The 17,409-nt window shown below is 43.4% G+C and overlaps 1 pseudogene; it reads left to right on the top strand.

The window, feature by feature from the left end:
* The window catches only part of LOC132419429 (serpin A3-8-like), a 118,068-nt pseudogene that overhangs the window by 37,955 nt on the left and 62,704 nt on the right, over window positions 1-17,409 (top strand).

Below are 17,409 nucleotides of genomic sequence, written 5' to 3' on the forward strand. Positions count from 1 at the left end.
ACCATAAACCTGTAAAGGCCTCCTAGTGGGGAGAAGCAGCGTGGTCTCAGAGTGCCAGAGACCTGGACAAGGATTCCATTTTGACCACTAGTGAGTGCTGTGTGGTGACAAACAAGTGACTGAGCCTCTCTGAGCCTCAGGTCCCATCTCTGTCCATGTTGAATGGCTCAGGTGACATAAAGTATGAAGGTGCTGGGTTCATAAGAGGAGTTCCAGAGGTGTCATCTCCTCCACATGCCACCCTCTCTAGGACCCTACAAGCCAGAGCTGTGATCCCTGAAGACAGGGGACAGAGGACAGAGCTACTGCATGAAAGTCCGAGAGAGGCTGAGCTCAAAGCTGGAGGCCTCAGCAAACAGAACTGCTTACCTTCAGCCTCTGGCCCCTCATCTCAGAGTTCAAAGGAGAAAGGACTGCTGGGGGGGAGGGGAGGAGAGAGGAAGAGAGAGAGAAAAGAAGCAGAGGAGAGGGACGAGAGGGGTGAGGAAGGGGGAGTGAAGGGGAGGGAGCTGAGCTGAGGCCAGTGGAAAGGTCTTAGGACAAGCCTGGGGACAGAGGCGATCAATTGCCCCAACTTTTAGTTTACTCAGGGCCAATGCAGTCGTTTCTTTCAAAAAGAGTTAAACGTTTTCCTCCAAAATTATTCCTGGAGAAATAGTGCTTTGTTATTTGGCTGGATTGGAGAGCTGGCTCTGTTTCTGAGCAGTCTGTCTTTTCAGTTGCTGGACAGACGCACCTTCCTGTCTGCTTGACCGGGGACCCTATAGGGACAGTGGAGCCCAGGAAACTCCCCTAGAGGCCCCGCAGCCTCTGCCCAGAGGGACACTGTGCACTAATTCCATCCACCCGGCTCTCTGAGAGCATCACCTGTGCCAGGCAAGGAGAGGCACTGCACGGCCCTCGGGAAGTTCTGACCCTGACGGTGGATGCACAGCTCTATGGGGTGCACAGCTGGCTCGAATCAGAATCCCACAGAGTCAAAGGCCGAAATATTCCCAGAAGACCTGGTAGCATGTCCCTCACTTTGCAGGATGAAAACAGACCCAGAGAGAGGACTGGTCTTCAGACGGGGCAGAACACTCCCAGCATCGGACATAAGTCCCCCCACCTCCCTCCTGCCTCACGTTCCACAGGCCCCGTACAGGGTCCTAGAACCACCGTGGAAAGGGGGTCCCTTTGCTCTCAGTGTGGGAGCATCACGGATTAACTGCCTGGGAGAGCGGGACGTGGGGAGTGGATCCAGAGCCGCCACCTGCCCGGGATGCTGGATTCTCATGGGTGCTGCTGTCTATTTATCCCGCAAAGATCTCCTCCCCTGCTTGCGAGATGTCTGCGGGGACAACACAGTGTTCTGTCCTCAGACTGGAAATGGGCGATGACCATTCCTGGTAACAGGATTTATTACATCTATTTGAACAACCTTGTTACAGAAATCGCTAACGTTTTGTCTCTTAAAAGAAAACTGAAAATAAACAAATAAAAAAAATTTCCCTTGAGAGTGTTTTCTCCTGTTAAGAAAACTCATTTAAGTATGTGTGAAAGCTCAGAATATAAAAATAAGGGACATTGAAAAATATACCTGACTATTGAGCTTTAAAATAATATATTGGTCTTGTTAGTTTTCCCCATGTTTATGATAACTTCACTGAGAACCACATAAAAACCCAGAGAATATAGAGAAGGACATTGGGAAATATGCCCTAGAATTGTGTCACTCTGGGACAGCCCCACCAAACATTATGCTGTGTTTCTTTTATAAGTCACTCTGCTTTGATTTGTGTATGTGTGTGCACCTGTCTGTATGTGATAGGAATGTCCAAACACAAACTCAGGTATGTGTTTAATAGGTAATGCGCTTTTTCTACAGCTCTATTTACATTCCCAGAGAGGGAGTGTGAGCCGGAAGGCCTCCGTGCTGAGTGTTGAGAGCGCAAGTGTCAGGGTTCTCTGGTCTCTGGCGCCATCTGTCTTTGGAGGCCTGCTGTGTCTGGGCCTTTGTCCTTACCCCCTCACTATCGGTTCACCCTAAGAGCTGGTTGACCTTCATCCCTGGCCTTGAGGTCTCCTTAGATTTCTCTTTGAGCTAATCCCAGGCCTTTCTAGAGCTCAAGGGAAAATCCTTCCCTTTTATCCCTCTTAGTCACAACCCTCCCTCCATGACAACTCTTGACAGACCTCTGTGACCCCTGGGGGTTCCACCAAGCATGGTTTGGAAACCACTGGCTTAGTGGTGAGGGTATGGCTTTAGCCTGAATACCTGAATCAAGAAGGTACTACTCACCAGGTGTGACCTCAAACAATTTACTGTAAATCCCTCAACATTAATCTCCTTGCCTCTGAAGTGCAGGTACAAAATTTCCCTGACCGAGGTGTCTATAAATATTAAGTGTAATAATACTAAGTGGAAGCTCTAGTAGGACAGGATTTGGTTGGAGGGCTGTACAGCGCTTCCCTCTTTTACTACTTAGTAAATATTTGTTGACGGTAAAGGATTGATGTGACTAAGAAGATTTTGGTCCCATCCTTCCTGAAATGACAATTTATGTCCTTTCAAACACCAAATAGTTCCAGAATAGTTATGTATTTTTAAGCTACACAGTATCCAAAAATATAGTGGCTGAAACAAGACTGCAGTTTATTTCCATCTCATGTAGGTCCAGATGCCGGCAGTGGGTTGACATGGTGGTCCCACCATGTCAGGACTCAGGCTTCTTCTATCTTGTTGCTCCACCATCCCTCACGTTTATTTGCCATGTCCCAGATGGGTCGTTGCTGTGTCCACCTTCCAGGTAAGGACAAGAGGGGAAGGCAAAAGCACATCCTTTTCTTTGAATGGAATGTTCTAGATGTTGTCTATGTAATTTCCACTTCTGTTCCACCAGCCAGAGTTTGGTCGTATGGTCACACCTATTGCAAAGTTGCAAAGGAAGCTGCCCAGTGCAGTCAATATTCTACATTGGGTGCCATGTCTTAGCTAGAAATTGGGAGGGGAGAGAAAATGAGAATGGACGTTAGGCATCACTACTAACATTGGCCCAACATTTCCCCTGAGTGTTCCCAAATTCTCTGGCCCCAGGAGAGCCTTCATTTTCCTTAAAACTGAAATGACTTAGTCTGAACCTCCAGTCAGTGTGAAGGCAGAAAAATTTTCTACTTTTTCCAAGTAACTCTGAGGATGTTTGAAGCGGTCCCCTCCAGGTCGTCTCTGTACAGGCCACTGAGGCTACAGGATCACTGAAGGATATTTACCTCCTGAATCAGCAATCTTTTTTGAATATTCCCTCCTCTGAGTCCAGGGGACCCTGGCAATATTTCTGGACCACACAAAAGGGAAAAAAAAAGAGAAATTAATGGCATACTTGTGTCTTAAGAGATACCCCTGCCCATAGGGATAGAGCTTTGACACACAGGGATATTGGCTCGGTGCTTTGTGACAGCCTGGAGGGGTGGGATAGGGAGGGTGGGAGGGAGGGAGACACAAGAGGGAAGACATATGGGAACATATGTTTATGTATGACTGATTTACTTTGTTATAAAGCAGAAACTAACACACCATTGTAAAGCAATTATACTCCAATAAAGATGTTAAAAAAAAAAAATGTGGTCTGCAGACCAACAACAGAGAGCTTGTAGAAAGGCAAACTCTTGGGACATACTCCAGACCTACTAATACGGAATCTGTCTCCTGATAATCTCCCCAAGTATTCATATAGACCTTACAGGCTGATGGGGCACAGCCAAGTAGCCTAAGCAGGTTGAGGGGAGCAGAATGAGCTGACTATGAAAACACAGAAGCCTGCAACAAGACGAGTTTTTTTAGAGTCTTAGGAATTGCGGTTTGGAAGATACCAATTCAGATAAAACCAAAAGAGTGTTCCAAGGAAGAGAAAGAGTCAGGAGCTTAGGGCTTCCCTGGTGGCGCAGTGGTTGAGAGTCCACCTGGTGATGCAGGGGACACGGGTTCATGCCCCGGTCCGGGAGGATCCTACATGCCGCGGAGCGGCTGGGCCCATGAGCCATGGCCGCTGAGCCTGTGCGTCCGGAGCCTGTGCTCCGCAACGGGAGAGGCCACAGCAGTGAGAAGCCCACGTACCTCAAAAAAAAAAAAAAAAAAAAAAAAAAAAAAAGAGTCAGGAGCTTATAAAGACAAAACCCACAAGGCTGTTAATGTTATCTGGCAAGAATTTTGATTGACTTTGACAAAAGAAAGGAAATCATTGTCCTTAAGAGATAGGTTGTCATGATTTTTTAAGGGTAAGGTTCCAATAAGTAGATAGGTCGTCACAAATTACTTTAGGATAAGGGTCTGATATGTATCTTGAGTCTGAAGACTGGGCAGATGTTCTAGATGTCGATATTAAGAAAATAATTGGTCAAAGTTCAGAACCCATTTGAGCAGAGACGTGCATAAGTCACAATTCTGAATTCTTGACTTTCCGTTCACATTTCCCCCTTACGTTCGAGATCTTTTGGGGGAAAGCACTGGTGATCAACCATTTGTTTACTTGGCATCAGCGTGGACTTCTTTGGTGCTGAGAAGACTTATTCCCAGAGAATCATGTCCCATGGAGGAGGAGAAGAGGTGGTTGTGCAGGAGACATGCTTTTAGAGAGCTTATGGCCACATTTGAGCAATAAGGGGCCATCTAGGAAGTAAGTCTTAGGCAGCACTCAATAGAGGAGAAATTCATGGCTCTCCATTAGGAGGAATCTTATGGGAGTCATCAGTCACCTCCAGATGTCAAACTATCATTATTCCCTTGGAGGCTGTCATAGTACAACAGTGGGAGATATAAAACATAAGAAGTTGAAAACCAACAGAGAACAAATTAGAAAAATGATTAGCATGACTAGTTGCAATCTTGATTAAAATGAGGCACCAAGCCCAGCTGAAAAAGATTTCTAGATGTCAAGGTTTAAGTCTCTTTTTGCGGTTTAAAATGTCTCTGATGATGGCATCGTGCGTTTAGGTAATCGTTCTGAGTGACTTATACAGCAACAGGCACAAGGATTGTCTATACATGAGCTATTATGGTGATTTCCCTGAGGTTTATATCAAGCTGTACAATTTTAGCTTACCTGGCTTCAGAAAAAGGGCAGTTTTATTTCTCAATGATTCCAAGTCAAAAAGATTAGAGGAAAAACTGGAAACTGTACTTTGGAGAGTCAGAGCCAGATATTGGAGGAAACTAGAAGAATTCAGGATCTAGTTCAGTTTACAGGTAAATACCAAAACATCAAAGACAGTTAACAGCACCAGAATCTATTATCCACAAAGGTACATTACTGAAACATAATTTTTCTCTCTAAAATCACCCTCATCCTACCAAATATTGCCAAGTTAAGATTAATTTTTAGTTAACATAAGTCTGGGATCAATAAACTTGTCCTGTTTATTTATCTATGTGTAACAAAAATAGCAACTGATCACATAAGCTCTTTTAAATCTGCTTTCCTGGAACTTTTCATTAGGAATCTCAGAATGAACCTTTAAGGTCCTCTCAAGCCCAGTAAAGCCAAGTCATATACTTGCCATCAGACTTTGCCTGCAATACCTATAGATTTAGGTGAATCCCTCCCTTCTTGAGATCCCCCAAATATCTTGAGCTTCCTGCAATTGCCAGGAAGTGACCTTCCTTACTCACCTGATTAGACAGCTGGGAACCCTGTGAGCAAAGCACCAGACTGTTTTTCCAAGGGGATTGTTGGCTACATAAAGTCAATCTTAGTTCCTTAAAGCTGGATGGTAATATCTGAATTTATGCATACTCTTAAATATGGCATTCCAAACAAAGCCTTGGTAATAAATCAATGTTTTTCCAATTGTGTCCTGTTCTAAAGAGAGCAGATTATTTTGAATTTATGTAAATGACTAAATTGCCATGAAAATAAGAATAGTCATTAAGAGTTTCTGAGTCCTGGAGAGTTCAGATGGGGAGAAAAAATAATGTTTCATCTTTGCTTACAAAGCTATACAATATCAAAATGCTGCAAGTCATAGATGTCTTGAGAGAAGAGGGTTCCTTAAATCTGGTAGAATGAAACATTAAAAAATAGGGAATATTTAAACCAAAAAGTCATACAAATTATTATCATCTTCATCAGTTCACTCATTCCCATGAATTTAATTCTTGATTTTGATCTTTTTCCCCAGTTTTATGAAGCCATCAGTTTCTCCATTCGAGTTCTGTAAACTCTTTTCCAGTTCAGTGATATGATCTGAAAGTTTATCAGAAAACTATACTCCAGAGAAAGTATCGGAGTCCTTCCTATGAATGTCTCTGAAGGTGAAACATATTTGTAAAAGCAGCAGTGTAAACAATAACTCTCTGTAAATGAAAAAAGACTTAAAAATACCCAATATTTAAGATCTGAGAGTTTGTTATAATGAAACTGACAAGAAAATTTGGCATTTCTGTGACACAACATTGGAAGAAAGGAACTAGATTTATGACTGATAACATTATACCAGGATGTATTACTTTTCCAAGAATTTTGCATAGTTTCTGAAACAAAACAAGTTTTTTTTCAAGCTATCAAAAGATTTGGTGAAACTATTTTAAAGTAGTTATACCAAAATACACAATTATTCTTAGAGTTCACCTAAAAACTCTCATCCCATTTACATTTAATTTACTTATGAAAATTTTATCACACCAAGTTATATTTCTTGCTAACAAATTTTATATTAAAATTGGGTTCACTAAAAGTATTATACTTAATGTTGATAACTCTAAAGACACAACCATATTAATTAAACTAACAAACTTAAATTAGCTTTTTAAAAAATTTTTATTGGAGTATAGTTGATCTAAATGTTGCATTAGTTTCAGGTGTACAGCAAAGAGAATCAGTTATACATATACATATGTCTACTCTTTTTAAGATGCTTTTCCCACATAGGCCATTACAGAGTACTGAGTAGAGTTCCCTGTGCTATACAGTAGATCCTTATTAGTTATATATTTTATATATAGTAGTGTGTATATATCAATCCCAACCTCCCAGTTTATCCCTTACCCCCTGGTAACCATAAGTTTGTGTTCTACATCTGTAATTCTATTTCTGTTTTGTAGATCAGTTCATTTGTACCCCTTTTTTTAGATTCCACATATAAGCAATATCATATATGATGTTTGTCTTTCTCTGTCTGACTTACTTCACTCACTATGAAAATCTCTAGGTTCATCCATGTTGCTGCAAATGGCATTATTTCATTTTTTATGGCTGAGTAATATTCCATTGTATATATATACACCACATCTTTATCCATTCCTCTGTTGATGGACATTTAGGTTGCTTCCATGTCTTGGCTATTGTAAATAGTGCTGCAATGAACATTGGGGTACATACATCTTTTCGAATTATGGCTTTCTCCAGATATATGCTCAGGAGTGGGATTGCTGGATCATGTAGTAGCTCTATTTTTAGTTTTTTAAGGAACCTCCATACTGTTCTTCATAGTGGCTGTACCAATTTACATTCCCACCAACAGTGATGAGGGTTCCAGCATTTATTGTCTGTAGATTTTTTGATGATGGCCATACTGACCAGTGTGAGGTGATGACTCATTGTAGTTTTCATTTTCATTTCTCTAATAGTGATGTTGAGCACATTTTCATGTGCTTTTTAGCTACCTGTATGTCTTCTTTGGAGAAATGTCTATTTAGATCTTCTGCCCATTTTTTTGATTGCGCTGTTTGTTCTTTTGATACTGAGCTGTATGTTCGTATATTTTGGAGATTAATTCCCTGTCAGTTGCTTCATTTGCAAATATTTTCTCCCATTCTGAGGGTTGTCTTTTCATTTTGCTTATGGTTTCCTTTGCTCTGAAAAAGATTTTAAGTTAATTAGGTCCCTCTTATTTATTTTTGTTTTTATTTTCATTAATCTAGGAGGTGGATTGAGAAATATCTTGCTGCAATTTATGTCAAAAATGTTCTGCCTATTTTTCCTCTAAGAGTTTTATAGTATCCAGGCTTACATTTAGGTCTTTAATCCATTTTGAGTTTATTTTTGTGAATAGTGTTAAGAAGTGTTCTAATTTCATTCATTTACATTTAGCTGTCCAGTTTTTCCAGCACCACTTATTGAAAAGACTGTTTTCTCCATTGTATATTCTTGCCTCCTTTGTCATAGATTAGGTGACCATAGCTGCATGGGTTTATCTCTGGGCTTTCTATCCTGTTCCATTGATCTATATTTCTGTTTTTTGTGCCAGTACCATACTGTTTTGATGACTGTAGTTTTGTAGTATAGTCTGAAGTCAGGGAGTTTGAGTCCTCCAGCTCTTTTTCTTTATCAAGATTGCTTTGGCTATTCGGGGTCTATTGTGTTTCCATACAAATTGTAAAAATTTTTGTTCTAGTTCTGTGAAAAATGCCATGGGTAATTTGATAGGGATTGCATTGAATCTATAGATTGCTTTGTGTAGTATAGTCATTTTCACAATATTGATTCTTCCAATCCAAGAACATGGTATATCTCTCCCTCTGTTTGTGTCATCTTTAATAACTTTCATCAGTATGTTATAGTTTTCTGAGTACAGGTCTTTTGCCGCCTTAGGTAGGTTTATTCCTAGGTATTTTATTCTTTTTGATGCAATGGTAAATGTGATTGTTTCCTTGATCTCTCTTTCCGATCTTTAATTGTTAGTGTATAGGAATGTCAGAGATTTCTGTGCATTAATTTTGTATCCTGCAACTTTACCAAATTCACTGGTGAGCTCAAGTAGTTTTCTGGTGGCATCTTTAGGATTTTCTATGAATAGTATCATGTTATCTGCAAACAGTGACAGTTTTACTTCTTCTTTTCCAATTTGTATCCCTTTTATTTCTTTTCCTTCTCTGATTGCCATGGCTAGGACTTCTAAAACTATGTTGAATAAGACTGGAAAGAGTGGACATTCTTGTCTTGTTCCTGATCTTAGAGGAAATGCTTTCAGTTTTTCACCATTGAGAATGATGTTTGCTGTGGCTTTGTCATATATGACCTTTAATATGTTGAGGTAGGTTCATTCTAAGTCCATTTTCTGGAAAGTTTTTATCATAAATGGGTTTTGAATTTTGTCAAAACACTTTTTCTGCATCTCTTGTGATGATCATATGCGTTTTATTCTTCAATTTGTTGATGTGGTGTATCACATTGATCGATTTGCAAATATTGAAAATCCTTGCATCCCTGGGAGAAATTCCACTGATCATGGTGTATGATCCCATTAATGTGTTGTTGGATTTGGTTTGCTATTATTTTGTTGAGGTTTTATGTGTCTATGTTCATCAGTGATATTTGCCGGTAATTTTCTTTTTTTGTGATATCGTTGTCTGGTTTTGGTATCAGGGTGATGGTGGCCTCATAGAATGAGTTTGGGGGTGTTCCTTCCTCTGCAAATTTTTGGAAGAGTTTGAGAAGGGTAGATGTTAACTCTTCTCTAAATGTTTGGTAGAATTCCCCTGTGAAGCCATCTGGTCCTGGACTTTTCTTTGTTGGAAGAATTTTAATCACACTTTCAATATCAGTGCTTGTGATTGGTCCATTCATATTTTCTATTTCTTCCTGGTTCAGTCTTAGAAGGTTGTACTTTTCTAAGAATTTGTCCATTTCTTCCAGGTTGTTCATTTTATTGGTTTATAGTTGCTTGTAGTAGTCTTTTATGATCTTTTGTATTTCTGTGATGTCCGTCGTAACTTTTCCTTTTCTATTTCTAATTTTATTGATTTGAGTCTTCTCCCTTTTTTTCTTGATGAGCCTGGCTAAAGGTTTATCAATTTTGTTTATCTTCTCAAAGAACCAGCTTTTAGTTTCATTGATCTTTACTATTGTTTTCTTTGTCTCTATTTCATTTATTTCTGTTTTGATCTTTATGGTTTCTTTCCTTCTACTAACTTTGGGTTTTGTTTGTTCTTCTTTCTCTAGTTGCTTTAGGTGTAAGATAGGTTGTTTATTTGAGATTTTTCTTGTTTCTTGAGGTAAGATTGCATTGCTATTAACTTCCCTCTTATAACTGATTTTGCTGCATCCCATAGGCTTTGGATCATCGTGTTTTCATTGTCATTTGTCTCTAGGTATTTTTTTATTTCCTCTTTGATTTCTTCAGTGATCCATTGGTTATTTAGTAATATACTTTTTAGCCTCCATGTGTTTGTATTTTCTACCATTTTTTTCCCTGTAATTGATTTCTAATCTCATAGTGTTGTGGTCAGAAAAGATGATTGATAGATTTCAATTTTCTTAAATTTACCAAGGCTTGATTTGTGACCCAAGATGTGATCTATCCTGGAGAATGTTCCATGTGCACTTGAGAAGAAAGTGTATTCTGCTGCTTTCGGATGGAATGTCCTATAATTATCAATCAAGTCTATCAGGTCTAATGTGTCATTTAAGACTTGTGTTTCCTTATTAATTTTCTGTCTGGATGATCTGTCCATTGGTGTAAGTGGGTTGTTAAAGTCCCACACTATTATTGTGTTACTGTCGATTTCCCTGTTATGGCTGTTAGCATTTGCCTTATATATTGAGGTGCTCCTATGTTGGGTGCATAAATATTTATAATTGTTATGTCTTTTTTTTTAATTGAACCCTTGATCATTATGTAGTGTCCATCCTTGTCTCTTGTAACAGTCTTTATTTTAAAGTCTATTTTGTCTGATATGAGTATTGCTACTCCAACTTTCTTTTTGCATGCAATATATTTTTTCATCCCCTCACTTTCTGTCTATATGTATCCCTAAGTCTGAAGTGGGTCTCTTTTATAAAGCATATATACAGGTCTGTTGTTTTTGTTTCCACTCAGCCATTCTATGTCTTTTGGTTGGTGTATTTAACCCATTTATATTTAAGGTAATTATCGATATGTATGTTCCTATTGTCGTTTTCTTAATTGTTTGGGGTTTGTTATTGTAGGTCTTTTTTCTTCCCTTCCTCTTTTGTTCTCTTCTCTTGTGTTTCCTGCCTAGAGAAGTTCCTTTAGCATTTGTTGTGAAGCTGGTTTGGTAGTGCTGAATTCTCTTAGTTTTTGCTTAACTGTAAGGTTTATGATTTCTCTGTCAAATCCGAAGGAGAGCCTTACTGGGTAGAGTATTCTTGGTTGTAGGTTCTTCCCTTTCATCACTTTAAATATATCATGCCACTCCCTTCTGGCTTGCAGAGTTTCTGCTGAAAAATCAGCTGATAACCTTAAAGGGAGTCTCTTGTATGTTATATGTTGCTTTTCCCTTGTTGCTTTTAATACTTTCTCTTTGTATTTAATTTTTGTTAGTTTGATCAATATGTGTCTCAGCATGTTCCTCCTTGGGTTTACCTGTATGGGACTTTCTGTGTTTCCTGGACTTGGATGACTATTTCCATTCCTATGTTAGGGAAGTTTTTGACTATAATCTCTTCAAATATTTTCTCAGACACTTTCTCTTTTTCTTCTTCTTCTGGGACCCCTACAGTTTGAATGTTGGTGCATTTAATGTTGTCCCAGAGATCTCTGAGAATGTCCTGATTTCTTTTCATTCTTTTTTCTTTACTCTGTTCCACAGCAGAGATTTCCACCATTCTGTCTTCAAGGTCACTTATCCATTCTTCTGCCTTAGCTATTCTGCTATTGATTCCTTCTGCTGTATTTTTCATTTCAGTTATTGTACTGTTCATCTCTGTTTGCTTGTTCTTTAGTTCTTTTACATCTTTGTTAAACATTTCTTGTATCTTCTCAACCCGTGCCTCCATTCCTTTTCTGAGATCTTAGATCATCTTTACTATCATTACTCTGAATTCTTCTTCAGGTAGATTGCTTATTTCCTCTTCATTTATTTGCTCTTGTAGGCTTTTACCTTGCTCCTTCATCTGTGACATATTTTTTTGCTGTCTCATTTTTTCTTTCCTTTTTTTTATGAGTGGGATTGTGTTCTTGTCTTACTGGTTGTTTGGCCTCAGGCTTCCAACACTGGAGTTTGTAGTCTGTTGGGTAGAGCTAGGTCTTTGTGCTGAGATGAGGACCTCCAGGAGACCTCACTCCAGTGAATATTCCCTGGGGTCTGAGGTTCACTGCTAGTCCAGTGTTTGGACTCAGAGCTCCCACTGAAGGGGCTTTGCCCTGACTCCTGGCTCGTGAACCAAGATCCTGCAAGCCACATGGGGTGGCAAAAAAAGAAAGAAAAAGGAGAACAATTACAAAGAATAAAAATAAAATTAGGGCTTCCCTGGTGGCACAGTGGTTGAGAGTCCACTGAGAGTCCACAGCCGATGCAGGGGATACAGGTTCATGTCCCGGTCCGGGAAGATCCCACATGCCATGGAGTGGCTAGGCCTGTGAGCCGTGGCTGCTGAGCCTGCCCGTCCGGAGCCTGTGCTCCGCAGTGGGAGAGGCCACAATGGTGAGAGGCCTGTGTACCGCAAAAAATAAATAAATAAATAAAATAAAATTAAACTAGGAAACTAACAGATATGTTAGAAAGAATATAAAAATAAAAATATAGATGAAACAACAACCAGAAGGCAAAACAGAACCACAATAGTAAAAACAGAGGAGAAGAAAAAAAAAAAGGTGGAAAATGTCTTGACTGTGGACTGTGGGGCCTAGGCAGGGGCAAGGTTTGGGTGGTGGGTGGGGCCTATGCTTAGGACCCACATGGCTGGAAAAGGCCCTGGGGAGGTGGGATTGGGGCTTAGGCTCAAAGCAACAGAAAGGGCCCAGGCATACCTCTGGTCTCAGAGGGTGGGGGACCCCACCTGAGAACTGAGCAGGCTTCGTGGGCCCGAGTGGGTGGGACAAATGCCCTCTGCTCCTCTCCCACTCCTCTGGTCCTGGAGGGCCCCTCCCACCTGCCTCTCCTATTCTCCCCCAGCCTCCCTCCTACGTCCCCAGTACCAACACAACCTAGAGGGGGCCTCTGAGGGTGTAGGACACAGCTGAGAGCCAGGCAGACTTCCAGGGCTGATTGAGCATGGGAAACGCTTGGCACACTCCCCCTTATCCAAGCCCCCGAGGGTCCCTCCAGGCTTAGGAACCCCTCCTCCCATCTCAGCCAACCCCAGTGGTGCCTGTCCTGTCCAACTTCCACTTCTCCTCTCCCTTCAGTCCCTCCATGTCCTACTGGTTTGTTTAGGGGTTCTTCCTATCTCCTTGGGTGTCGAGGTCACCCACCAGCATCTGGCAGGCACCCTAGTTGTGGGGAGATGCGAACTCTGCATCTTTCCACACCACTATCTTGACCTCATGCATTTTTAATTGACTCAACTGTGAGGGCAGTGATTTTGCTGGATTCTGGGGATACAGTAAGCTGGTCATTTTAGAGGTACATCCACAAATTCTTTGATAATCCTGCCTTCAAGAGATGGAGTTTAATTACCCTCTCCTTGAGCTGGAGTGGACTTAGTGGCTTGTTGCTAATGAAAGGAATGTGAATGAAAGGATGTGGTATCATTTCTGAGACTGGGTTATAAAAAGATGCTACTTCTATCTTGGCTTCTCTCTCTCTCTCTCTCTCTCTCACACACACACACACACACACACACACACACACACACACACACACATGCAGACTCTAGCGGAAGCCATGTCTGAAGCAGCCCTGTGAATAGACCCAAAGGCAAAGAGCTGAGGCCTCTTGCCAACAGCCATGTGAGTGAGTCTGGATGTGGAATTCCAGCCCCGGGCAGGTGTGCACAGTATCACAAGAGACCCTAAATCAAAACCACCCATCTCAGCCCTTCCCAGATTCCAGACCCTCAGAAACTGTGAGATAATAAATGTTCTGTTGTCCCAAGCTGTAAACTTTTAGAATGATTTATTATACAGCCGGAGATTAACCCAGATCCACTTCACCTGCCCACTTGGCTCTCAGGATAGGGAAAGACAGTAAACCGGGACATTTGAGTATTATGGAAGAAAGCAGACACAGCATGGTGTGTGTCATACAGCTGATGCCTCAGTAAATGGGTGTTCCGTCAGCCTTTCCTCTTTTTAAACATGTTTACCCGTTCTTCCTTCACCACACAGAGGCCTGGTCATAATGAGGATGTAATCACAGGTGATCTAATCTTTATGTTAAGAACTCAAATTCTCACAAATACCTTCTGAGGGAGGTACAGTTATTCTGTTTTACATATGAGGAAATTGAGGTACAGAGAGATGAAGCGAATTCCCAAGGTTGCAAGGCAGTAAGTGCCTAGCGGGGATTCCGCACCAGACCAGCTGGCTTTGGAGCCCACAGCGTTGTCCTCTCCAGGAAACACAGGCCTACACCTGACTGCCCTGTTCCCAGCCTGACTTCAGAGACACCACATGCAGCCCATGGGAAGGTGGAGGCATCCTGACTCTGCTCTGGGCCAGCCCATGGAAAGATCTGGCACCTGGTCCAGAAAACGTGTGTAATGGATCAGGATCCTAAGGTGTCTTCCTGGGACAGACCACACCATGTCCTCCACCTGCCTCTGGTTTGTAGAAAAACTTTAGCCTCCTAGGCCTTCCCCGAGTTCCAAAGAATAAATTTAATCAGAGAAGTGAGAAAATGCAGAAGCAAAGGAAAACAGTCAAGCAAGACAAAATAACCATAGTTTAGCCATTAAACAAAATCAAGGATCTTTAGTTCCTCCTCAAGGGCTATAGATAATATTCTGAGCCATATCCTTTGAGTTATTTTGCAGATACTGAAACTCCAGCAGGTGGAAACTGCCCATTAGCACATAAACCCCAGACCAGTTGAACCAGAAGGTTGATGATGTTGACTCCAAATTACCTCACCACCAACCAATCAGAAGAATGTCCATGAGCTGATCATGTACCCCACAACCCCCTCCCCTCCCCTTGTCTGTAAAAACATTTCCCTGAAAGCCATCAGGGAGTTTCTGGTCTTTTGAGCACTAGCTGCCTTACTCCTTGCTTGGCACCTGCAATAAACACTGCACTTTCCTTTACCACAACCTGGTGTCAGACTGGTTCATTGCCCATGGGCGAGCAGACCCAAGTTTGGTTCAGTAACACGAGGACAGTAATAGTTTCTGACTTTAGGGACCCTGGAGCATGAAGTCACCTGCAGGCTGCGGGACTCTTGGCTAATGTGGGTGCTGTTGCCCAGAAGCCCTCGCATGCACTCCACTTCCTCCTGTACCCCCTCGGCAGCCTGGTCTGGCCTGAGACCCTCTCCTATATCACAGGGCTCTCCACTCTCCTTCGCAGGTGGTCTCCTGTCACATCAATCACCTCCTGCCTCTTACCTGGGGTGCTGTAGCTCTCTCCATGTTTCAGAGATTTCTGGTAACCAGAATTCTGACATAGCTCCTCCTTGGCTTCTCTCTTTGGTGATCTATCCCACTGACTATGCCCTAAATAACCCCCCACCCCACAGTTCTCTGCTCCCCATCTCAGTGAACAGTGCCTCTATCTTCCCAGCTCAGCCAGGAACCTGGAGTCATCCTCCCTCCTCCAGCCTCCCCTTTGGTGAGGGGCGAGATCTCCCACTTCCACATCCCTGGAAACCACTTCTTATTCTCCATCTCTGCTGCCCACACTCTGGTCCCAGCTCCTGGCACTGCTCCCTGTGTGAGTGACTACTGGGTTGTCTGCACTCCTCCCCGCCTGCTCCTTCCCAGTCTGTTTTCTGCAAGGTCCCCAGAACATCTTTAGGGATACAGGCTCTTCAGGGCACCTCCAACCCCAGGCCTCCCTTCCAACCTCTGGTCCAGCAGCACCCACGTGGTCTGGACCTGCCCACCTCTGCAGCTGGGACACCAGCACCAGGTCCCCAAGCACATTCCTGAGTGTAGAGCTGTCCCTGCAGAGCCCACAGGTCCCTCAACTCATGCCAGGAGAAGGGAGGGTTTCAACTCCCTTTATAAACAAGGGGACCTCTGAGAACATTCTGTCTCAGGCTTCAGTTGGATGCAATCACCCATGAGTCAACCACTTTGTTATACCTAGGGCTACACAGCATGTGGCAGGAAGTCCTCCCTGGTGCTTCTTGGTGGAATAGTCCCTCCTCTGACGCCTCCAAACCCGTTCCCACTCCCCTTACAGCAAGAGCCTTTGCCTGCTGTCCCCATGAGGTGACTTCCCCTCAGCTCTGCAGGGAGCACTGTTGGCTTTTGGCTGTGGGGATGGCTGCTTCTCGCTCACCCTTGTTCCCTACAGACAGAGCTGCCAGATTTGGCAAACGAATTCCTGGGACCTATCCCACAATTCCTGGGACATACTTATGCTAAAAAATGATTCATTATCTGGAATTCATATTTATCTGGGTGTCCTATATGTTATTAGCAGCCCCACCTGCACGATGCCCTCGGGTAGGGGTCCAGGGCTCAAGGAATAGGGGGTCTTAGGCAGTGGCCTGAGGACTTGCAGAGGCATAGAGTCTTCGGCGGCCTCCCACTTGGCCCCTTCGTTCACTCACCCAACATTTGTTGAGGGCACTTTGGGCCAAGGCCCGTGCCAGGCGCCGGGGCGAATCCTCAGGGATTTCCTGGTGTGTGAGAGACACAGAAACATAGAGAGATGATAACTATACAGTGTGGGAAGTGGTGGAGGGAGGGAGGGGTGCGTGGCGGGGACCAGAAATGGTCTGGGGGAGTCAGGAAATCTCCACCACGGATGGACCTCTGGGCAGAGTCCTGAGGATGTGCCTGGGTTTGTGTTTATTACCAGCCGTGGCTCGACAAGGACTAGCTGGAGAAATGCCTAATACTAAAGAGTGTCTGGACCCTAGGGGTGTAGCGTAGAAGAGTCTTCAGGCCCTGAAGCCGGGTGGTGGCAGCTGCAGGGAGGAGGGGGCACAGATTCCCTGCGGCCCGAGCCACATCGGAAACCCCGTGGTCTTCTGTCTGCCTGTGCATCCGAATCCTGAGGGGGGGTCGTTAAACATGCTGATTCTTCGGGTAAGGGCCAGGAATAGGCATTTCTAACAAGCTCCCTGGGTGATACTGGTCACAGTCTGAGAAATGCTGCTGTAGGGTCAGGGCCCCTTCCCCTGTCTGGTTTCCTCCAAGCCTTCAAACAGCCCCGTTACCATCACCCCATCGGGCAGCGGGGGAAATGGACACGTGTGTTTGCTCAGCACACCTGGGAGCAGAGGCTGGGCCCTTGTCCCATACTCCTTTACCCCACGCCCACCAAACCCATCTTCCCAACCCCCAGCCCACCCCACCCCCACCCCGCTCGTGTCCCTTAACATCTGTGAAGGAAATGTACCTGTTGATCAGAGCCACGAATGGTTCATAGCAGCCTCTCTGGGAGACTGATGGAGAAGCAGGAGCACAGAGAGGGGAAGACTCTGAGCACCATCCCTCCCGCCCTGCCCTGCCCAGGTACACAACGAATGCTCAGCTCCTGGTACAACCAGAGGCTGCAGCTGTAGTAGCTGCTGAGAAGCCACCCATCTCCAGAAGGCTGTGTGCACCCACGTGTGCACATATGGGCGAGTTAGCAATGCGG

The sequence above is a fragment of the Delphinus delphis genome, chromosome 2, assembly GCF_949987515.2.
Source record: "Delphinus delphis chromosome 2, mDelDel1.2, whole genome shotgun sequence".
NCBI lineage: Eukaryota > Metazoa > Chordata > Mammalia > Artiodactyla > Delphinidae > Delphinus > Delphinus delphis.